Source organism: Oncorhynchus nerka, linkage group LG13 (genome assembly GCF_034236695.1).
Source record: "Oncorhynchus nerka isolate Pitt River linkage group LG13, Oner_Uvic_2.0, whole genome shotgun sequence".
NCBI lineage: Eukaryota > Metazoa > Chordata > Actinopteri > Salmoniformes > Salmonidae > Oncorhynchus > Oncorhynchus nerka.
Window position 1 is genome coordinate 96,744,677 of NC_088408.1, and position 10,000 is coordinate 96,754,676.

Here is a 10,000-nt window from a genome sequence, read left to right on the forward strand (position 1 = left end):
TGGTGGAAGCACCTTTGGCAGCCATTATGGATCAGCATGTAGCCTAGTGGTTAGAGTGGGCAGCCATTATGGATCAGCATGTAGCCTAGTGGTTAGAGTGGGCAGCCATTATGGATCAGCATGTAGCCTAGTGGTTAGAGTGGGGCAGCCATTATGGAGCAGCATGTAGCCTAGTGGTCAGAGTGGGCAGCCATTATGGAGCAGCATGTAGCCTAGTGTTTAGAGTGGGCAGCCATTATGGATCAGCATGTAGCCTAGTGGTTAGAGTGGGCAGCCATTATGGATCAGCATGTAGCCTAGTGGTTAGAGTGGGCAGCCATTATGGATCAGCATGTAGCCGAGTGGTTAGAGTGGGCAGCCATTATGGAGCAGCATGTAGCCTAGTGGTTAGAGTGGGCAGCCATTATGGATCAGCATGTAGCCGAGTGGTTAGAGTGGGCAGCCATTATGGAGCAGCATGTAGCCTAGTGGTTAGAGTGGGCAGCCATTATGGATCAGCATGTAGCCTAGTGGTTAGAGTGGGCAGCCATTATGGATCAGCATGTAGCCTAGTGGTTAGAGTGGGCAGCCATTATAGAGCAGTATGTAGCCTAGTGGTTAGAGTGGGCAGCCATTATAGAGCAGCATGTAGCCTAGTGGTTAGAGTGGGCTGCCATTATGGAGCAGCATGTAGCCTAGTGGTTAGAGTGGGCTGCCATTATGGAGCAGCATGTAGCCTAGTGGTTAGAGTGGGCAGCCATTATGGATCAGCATGTAGCCTAGTGGTTAGAGTGGGCAGCCATTATGGATCGGCATGTAGCCTAGTGGTTAGAGTGGGCAGCCATTATGGATCGGCATGTAGCCTAGTGGTTAGAGTGGGCAGCCATTATGGATCAGTATGTAGCCTAGTGGTCAGAGTGGGTAGCCATTATGGATCAGCATGTAGCCTAGTGGTTAGAGTGGGCAGCCATTATGGATCAGCATATAGCCTAGTGGTTAGAGTGGGCAGCCATTATGGATCAGTATGTAGCCTAGTGGTTAGAGTGGGCAGCCATTATGGATCAGCATGTAGCCTAGTGGTTAGAGTGGGCAGCCATTATGGATCAGCATGTAGCCTAGTGGTTAGAGTGGGCAGCCATTATGGATCAGCATGTAGCTGAGTGGTTAGAGTGGGCAGCCATTATGAAGCAGCATGTAGCCTAGTGGTTAGAGTGGGCAGCCATTATGGATCAGCATGTAGCCTAGTGGTTAGAGTGGGCAGCCATTATGGAGCAGCATGTAGCCTAGTGGTTAGAGTGGGCAGCCATTATGGATCAGCATGTAGCCTAGTGGTTAGAGTGGGCAGCCATTATGGATCAGCATGTAGCCTAGTGGTTAGAGTGGGCAGCTATTATGGATCAGCATGTAGCCTAGTGGTTAGAGTGGGCAGCCATTATGGATCAGCATGTAGCCTAGTGGTTAGAGTGGGCAGCCATTATGGATCAGCATGTAGCCTAGTGGTTAGAGTGGGCAGCCATTATGGATCAGCATGTAGCCTAGTGGTTAGAGTGGGCTGCAGTTAACCCCACTGTTCCCCTGAACAAGGCAGTTAACCCCACTGTTCCCCTGAACAAGGCATTTAACCCACTGTTCCCCTGAACAAGGCAGTTAACCCCACTGTTCCCCTGAACAAGGCAGTTAACCCCACTGTTCCCCTGAACAAGGCATTTAACCCACTGTTCCCCTGAACAAGGCATTTAACCCACTGTTCCCCTGAACAAGGCAGTTAACCCCACTGTTCCCCTGACCAAGGCAGTTAACCCACTGTTCCCCCTGAACAAGGCAGTTAACCCACTGTTCCCCTGAACAAGGCAGTTAACCCACTGTTCCCCTGAACAAGGCAGTTAACCCCACTGTTCCCCTGAACAAGGCAGTTAACCCACTGTTCCCCTGAACAAGGCAGTTAACCCACTGTGCCCCTGAACAAGGCAGTTAACCCCACTGTTCCCCTGAACAAGGCAGTTAACCCCACTGTTCCCCTGAACAAGGCAGTTAACCCACTGTGCCCCTGAACAAGGCAGTTAACCCCACTGTTCCCCTGAACAAGGCATTTAACCCACTGTTCCCCTGAACAAGGCAGTTAACCCCACTGTTCCCCTGAACAAGGTAGTTAACCCCACTGTTCCCCTGAACAAGGCAGTTAACCCCACTGTTCCCCTGAACAAGGCATTTAACCCACTGTTCCCTGAACAAGGCAGTTAACCCCACTGTTTCCCCCTGAACAAGGCAGTTAACCCACTGTTCCCCTGAACAAGGCAGTTAACCCCACTGTTCCCCTGAACAAGGCATTTAACCCACTGTTCCCCTGAACAAGGCAGTTAACCCACTGTTCCCCTGAACAAGGCAGTTAACCCCACTGTTCCCCTGAACAAGGCAGTTAACCCACTGTTCCCCTGAACAAGGCAGTTAACCCACTGTTCCCCTGAACAAGGCAGTTAACCCCACTGTTCCCCTGAACAAGGCAGTTAACCCACTGTTCCCCTGAACAAGGCAGTTAACCCCACTGTTCCCCTGAACAAGGCAGTTAACCCACTGTGCCCCTGAACAAGGCAGTTAACCCCACTGTTCCCCTGAACAAGGCAGTTAACCCCACTGTTCCCCTGAACAAGGCAGTTAACCCCACTGTTCCCCTGAACAAGGCATTTAACCCACTGTTCCCCTGAACAAGGCAGTTAACCCCACTGTTCCCCTGAAAAAGGCAGTTAACCCCACTGTTCCCATGAACAAGGCATTTAACCCACTGTTCCCCTGAACAAGGCAGTTAACCCCACTGTTCCCCTGAACAAGGCAGTTAACCCACTGTTCCCCTGAACAAGGCAGTTAACCCCACTGTTCCCCTGAACAAGGCATTTAACCCACTGTTCCCCTGAACAAGGCAGTTAACCCCACTGTTCCCCTGACCAAGGCAGTTAACCCACTGTTCCCCCTGAACAAGGCAGTTAACCCACTGTTCCCCTGAACAAGGCAGTTAACCCACTGTTCCCCTGAACAAGGCAGTTAACCCCACTGTTCCCCTGAACAAGGCAGTTAACCCACTGTTCCCCTGAACAAGGCAGTTAACCCACTGTGCCCCTGAACAAGGCAGTTAACCCCACTGTTCCCCTGAACAAGGCAGTTAACCCACTGTTCCCCTGAACAAGGCAGTTAACCCACTGTGCCCCTGAACAAGGCAGTTAACCCCACTGTTCCCCTGAACAAGGCAGTTAACCCCACTGTTCCCCTGAACAAGGCAGTTAACCCACTGTGCCCCTGAACAAGGCAGTTAACCCCCACTGTTCCCCTGAACAAGGCAGTTAACCCCACTGTTCCCCTGAACAAGGCAGTTAACCCCACTGTTCCCCTGAACAAGGCAGTTAACCCCACTGTTCCCTGAACAAGGCATTTAACCCACTGTTCCCCTGAACAAGGCAGTTAACCCCACTGTTCCCTGAACAAGGTAGTTAACCCACTGTTCCCTGAACAAGGCAGTTAACCCCACTGTTCCCCTGAACAAGGCATTTAACCCACTGTTCCCCTGAACAAGGCAGTTAACCCCACTGTTCCCCTGAACAAGGTAGTTAACCCCACTGTTCCCCTGAACAAGGCAGTTAACCCCACTGTTCCCCTGAACAAGGCAGTTAACCCCACTGTTCCCCTGAACAAGGCAGTTAACCCCACTGTTCCCCTGAACAAGGCAGTTAACCCCACTGTTCCCCTGAACAAGGCATTTAACCCACTGTTCCCTGAACAAGGCAGTTAACCCCACTGTTCCCTGAACAAGGTAGTTAACCCCACTGTTCCCAAGGCTGAACAAGGCAGTTAACCCCACTGTTCCCCTGAACAAGGCATTTAACCCACTGTTCCCTGAACAAGGCAGTTAACCCCACTGTTTGAACAAGGCAGTTAACCTGAACAAGGCAGTTAACCCACTGTTCCCCTGAACAAGGCAGTTAACCCCACTGTTCCCCTGTTCCCTGAACAAGGCAGTTAACCCACTGTTCCCTGAACAAGGCATTTAACCCACTGTTCCCCTGAACAAGGCAGTTAACCCACTGTTCCCCTGAACAAGGCAACCCCACTGTTCCCTGAACAAGGCAGTTAACCCACTGTTCCCTGAACAAGGCAGTTAACCCACTGTTCCCCTGAACAAGGCAGTTAACCCACTGTTCCCAGTTAACCCACTGAACAAGGCAGTTAACCCACTGTTCCCTGAACAAGGCAGTTAACCCCACTGTTCCCCTGAACAAGGCAGTTCCCCTGAACAAGGCCCCACTGTTCCCCTGAACAAGGCAGTTAACCCCACTGTTCCCTGAACAAGGCAGTTAACCCACTGTTCCCTGAACAAGGCAGTTAACCCCCCTGTTCCCTGAACAAGGCAGTTAACCCACTGTTCCCCTGAACAAGGCAGTTAACCCCACTGTTCCCCTGAACAAGGCAGTTAACCCCACTGTTAACCCTGTTCCCTGAACAAGGCAGTTAACCCCACTGTTCCCCTGAACAAGGCATTTAACCCACTGTTCCCCTGAACAAGGCAGTTAACCCCACTGTTCCCCTGAAAAAGGCAGTTAACCCCACTGTTCCCATGAACAAGGCATTTAACCCACTGTTCCCCTGAACAAGGCAGTTAACCCCACTGTTCCCCTGAACAAGGCAGTTAACCCACTGTTCCCCTGAACAAGGCAGTTAACCCCACTGTTCCCCTGAACAAGGCATTTAACCCACTGTTCCCCACTGAACAAGGCAGTTAACCCCACTGTTTCCCTGAACAAGGCAGTTAACCCACTGTTCCCCTGAACAAGGCAGTTAACCCACTGTTCCCCTGAACAAGGCAGTTAACCCACTGTTCCCCTGAACAAGGCAGTTAACCCCACTGTTTCCCTGAACAAGGCAGTTAACCCACTGTTCCCTGAACAAGGCAGTTAACCCACTGTTCCCCTGAACAAGGCAGTTAACCCCACTGTTTCCCTGAACAAGGCAGTTAACCCACTGTTCCCCTGAACAAGGCAGTTAACCCACTGTTCCCCTGAACAAGGCAGTTAACCCACTGTTCCCCTGAACAAGGCAGTTAACCCACTGTTCCCCTGAACAAGGCAGTTAACCCACTGTTCCCCTGAACAAGGCAGTTAACCCACTGTTCCCCTGAACAAGGCAGATAACCCACTGTTCCCCTGAACAAGGCAGTTAACCCCACTGTTCCTCTGAACAAGGCAGTTAACCCACTGTTCCCCTGAACAAGGCAGTTAACCCCACTGTTCCCCTGAACAAGGCATTTAACCCACTGTTCCCCACTGAACAAGGCAGTTAACCCCACTGTTTCCCTGAACAAGGCAGTTAACCCACTGTTCCCCTGAACAAGGCAGTTAACCCACTGTTCCCCTGAACAAGGCAGTTAACCCACTGTTCCCCTGAACAAGGCAGTTAACCCCACTGTTTCCCTGAACAAGGCAGTTAAGCCACTGTTCCCCTGAACAAGGCAGTTAACCCACTGTTCCCCTGAACAAGGCAGTTAACCCCACTGTTTCCCTGAACAAGGCAGTTAACCCACTGTTCCCCTGAACAAGGCAGTTAACCCACTGTTCCCCTGAACAAGGCAGTTAACCCACTGTTCCCCTGAACAAGGCAGTTAACCCACTGTTCCCCTGAACAAGGCAGTTAACCCACTGTTCCCCTGAACAAGGCAGATAACCCACTGTTCCCCTGAACAAGGCAGTTAACCCCACTGTTCCCCTGAACAAGGCAGTTAACCCCACTGTTCCCCTGAACAAGGTAGTTAACCCCACTGTTCCCCTGAACAAGGCAGTTAACCCCACTGTTCCCCTGAACAAGGCATTTAACCCACTGTTCCCCTGAACAAGGCAGTTAACCCCACTGTTTCCCTGAACAAGGCAGTTAACCCACTGTTCCCCTGAACAAGGCAGTTAACCCCACTGTTCCCCTGAACAAGGCATTTAACCCACTGTTCCCCTGAACAAGGCAGTTAACCCACTGTTCCCCTGAACAAGGCAGTTAACCCCACTGTTCCCCTGAACAAGGCAGTTAACCCACTGTTCCCCTGAACAAGGCAGTTAACCCACTGTTCCCCTGAACAAGGCAGTTAACCCCACTGTTCCCCTGAACAAGGCAGTTAACCCACTGTTCCCTGAACAAGGCAGTTAACCCCACTGTTCCCCTGAACAAGGCAGTTAACCCACTGTGCCCCTGAACAAGGCAGTTAACCCCACTGTTCCCCTGAACAAGGCAGTTAACCCCACTGCTCCCCTGAACAAGGCAGTTAACCCCACTGTTCCCCTGAACAAGGCATTTAACCCACTGTTCCCCTGAACAAGGCAGTTAACCCCACTGTTCCCCTGAAAAAGGCAGTTAACCCCACTGTTCCCATGAACAAGGCATTTAACCCACTGTTCCCTGAACAAGGCAGTTAACCCCACTGTTCCCTGAACAAGGCAGTTAACCCACTGTTCCCCTGAACAAGGCAGTTAACCCCACTGTTCCCCTGAACAAGGCATTTAACCCACTGTTCCCCTGAACAAGGCAGTTAACCCCACTGTTCCCCTGACCAAGGCAGTTAACCCACTGTTCCCCCTGAACAAGGCAGTTAACCCACTGTTCCCCTGAACAAGGCAGTTAACCCACTGTTCCCCTGAACAAGGCAGTTAACCCCACTGTTCCCCTGAACAAGGCAGTTAACCCACTGTTCCCCTGAACAAGGCAGTTAACCCACTGTGCCCCTGAACAAGGCAGTTAACCCCACTGTTCCCCTGAACAAGGCAGTTAACCCCACTGTTCCCCTGAACAAGGCAGTTACCCCACTGTGCCCCTGAACAAGGCAGTTAACCCCACTGTTCCCCTGAACAAGGCAGTTAACCCCACTGTTCCCCTGAACAAGGCAGTTAACCCCACTGTTCCCCTGAACAAGGCAGTTAACCCCACTGTTCCCCTGAACAAGGCATTTAACCCACTGTTCCCCTGAACAAGGCAGTTAACCCCACTGTTCCCCTGAACAAGGTAGTTAACCCCACTGTTCCCCTGAACAAGGCAGTTAACCCCACTGTTCCCCTGAACAAGGCATTTAACCCACTGTTCCCCTGAACAAGGCAGTTAACCCCACTGTTTCCCTGAACAAGGCAGTTAACCCACTGTTCCCCTGAACAAGGCAGTTAACCCCACTGTTCCCCTGAACAAGGCATTTAACCCACTGTTCCCCTGAACAAGGCAGTTAACCCACTGTTCCCCTGAACAAGGCAGTTAACCCCACTGTTCCCCTGAACAAGGCAGTTAACCCACTGTTCCCCTGAACAAGGCAGTTAACCCACTGTTCCCCTGAACAAGGCAGTTAACCCCACTGTTCCCCTGAACAAGGCAGTTAACCCACTGTTCCCCTGAACAAGGCAGTTAACCCCACTGTTCCCCTGAACAAGGCAGTTAACCCACTGTGCCCCTGAACAAGGCAGTTAACCCCACTGTTCCCCTGAACAAGGCAGTTAACCCACTGTTCCCCTGAACAAGGCAGTTAACCCCACTGTTCCCCTGAACAAGGCAGTTAACCCACTGTGCCCCTGAACAAGGCAGTTAACCCCACTGTTCCCCTGAACAAGGCAGTTAACCCCACTGTTCCCCTGAACAAGGCAGTTAACCCCACTGTTCCCCTGAACAAGGCATTTAACCCACTGTTCCCCTGAACAAGGCAGTTAACCCCACTGTTCCCCTGAAAAAGGCAGTTAACCCCACTGTTCCCATGAACAAGGCATTTAACCCACTGTTCCCCTGAACAAGGCAGTTAACCCCACTGTTCCCCTGAACAAGGCAGTTAACCCACTGTTCCCCTGAACAAGGCAGTTAACCCCACTGTTCCCCTGAACAAGGCATTTAACCCACTGTTCCCCACTGAACAAGGCAGTTAACCCCACTGTTTCCCTGAACAAGGCAGTTAACCCACTGTTCCCCTGAACAAGGCAGTTAACCCACTGTTCCCCTGAACAAGGCAGTTAACCCCACTGTTTCCCTGAACAAGGCAGTTAAGCCACTGTTCCCCTGAACAAGGCAGTTAACCCACTGTTCCCCTGAACAAGGCAGTTAACCCCACTGTTCCCCTGAACAAGGCAGTTAACCCACTGTTCCCCTGAACAAGGCAGTTAACCCACTGTTCCCCTGAACAAGGCAGATAACCCACTGTTCCCCTGAACAAGGCAGTTAACCCACTGTTCCCCTGAACAAGGCATTTAACCCACTGTTCCCCTGAACAAGGCAGTTAACCCACTGTTCCCCTGAACAAGGCAGTTAACCCCACTGTTTCCCTGAACAAGGCAGTTAACCCACTGTTCCCCACTGAACAAGGCAGTTAACCCCACTGTTCCCCTGAACAAGGCAGTTAACCCCACTGTTCCCCTGAACAAGGCAGTTAACCCACTGTTCCCCACTGAACAAGGCAGTTAATCCACTGTTCCCCTGAACAAGGCAGTTAACCCCACTGTTTCCCTGAACAAGGCAGTTAACCCACTGTTCCCCACTGAACAAGGCAGTTAATCCACTGTTCCCCTGAACAAGGCAGTTAACCCCACTGTTTCCCTGAACAAGGCAGTTAACCCACTGTTCCCCACTGAACAAGGCAGTTAATCCACTGTTCCCCTGAACAAGGCAGTTAACCCCACTGTTTCCCTGAACAAGGCAGTTAACCCACTGTTCCCCTGAACAATGCAGTTAACCCCACTGTTCCCCGGTAGGCTGTCATTGTAAATAAGAATTTGTTCTTAACTGACTTGACTATTTAAAGGTTACATTTTGTAAACATTTTTTTGTTATTACAGCTGTGAATCCTTTTGAATACGGTTCTAACAACTCTTAAGGCAACATTATGTCCATTGTTTTTGTCAAAATGTTATTAATTAGGAACGTTGACTATCATTTCTTTTCACTTCGAAAAAAAATATGGTGTAGGTTGTGTAGATCGGTAGGAAAAACATGAAATTGAATCCCTTTTTAGATGTAATTTTAAGGTAGCAACATGTGAAGACTGTGTAAGGGGTGTGTAAAGGGTGTGTAAAGACTGTGTAAGAACTGTGTAAAGACTGTGTAAGGGGTGTGTAAAGACTGTGTAAGGACTGTGTAAAGACTGTGTAAGGGGTGTGTAAGGACTGTGTAAGGGGTGTGTAAGGGGTGTGTAAAGACGGTGTAAGGGGTGTGTAAGGGGTGTGTAAGGGGTGTGTAAAGACTGTGTAAGGACTGTGTAAGGGGTGTGTAAGGACTGTGTAAGGGATGTGTAAGGGGTGTGTAAGGGGTGTGTAAAGACGGTGTAAGGGGTGTGTAAGGGGTGTGTAAGGGGTGTGTAAAGACTGTGTAAGGACTATGTAAAGACTGTAAGGGGTGTGTAAAGACTGTGTAAGGACTGTGTAAAGACGGTGTAAGGGGTGTGTAAGGGGGGTGTAAAGACTGTGTAAGGGGGGTGTAAAGACTGTGTAAGGACTGTGTAAAGACTGTGTAAGGACTGTGTAAAGACTGTGTAAGGACTGTGTAAAGACTGTGTAAGGGGTGTGTAAAGACTGTGTAAAGACGGTGTAAGGGGTGTGTAAAGACGGTGTAAGGGGTGTGTAAGGGGTGTGTAAAGACGGTGTGTAAAGACTGTGTAAGGACTATGTAAAGACTGTAAGGGGTGTGTAAAGACTGTGTAAGGACTGTGTAAAGACTGTGTAAGGACTGTGTAAAGACTGTGTAAGGGGTGTGTAAAGACTGTGTAAGGACTGTGTAAAGACTGTGTAAGGGGTGTGAAGACTTTCACTAGAGATCAGTAGAGTTACAAACTCGGAGTTGATAGCTTGAGAACACTGACTTTGTATGGAGAACACTGACTTTGTATGGAGAACACTGACTTTGTATAGAGAACACTGACTTTGTACGGAGAACACTGACTTTGTATGGAGAACACTGACTTTGTATGGAGAACACTGACTTTGTATGGAGAACACTGACTTTGTATGGAGAACACTGACTTTGTATAGAGAACACTGAC

General features: G+C 50.2%; 1 protein-coding gene across 1 annotated transcript in view; it reads left to right on the forward strand.

Moving 5' to 3' along the window:
- Positions 1-10,000, forward strand: part of LOC115122266 (extracellular matrix organizing protein FRAS1-like) — a 523,719-nt gene that overhangs the window by 478,467 nt on the left and 35,252 nt on the right.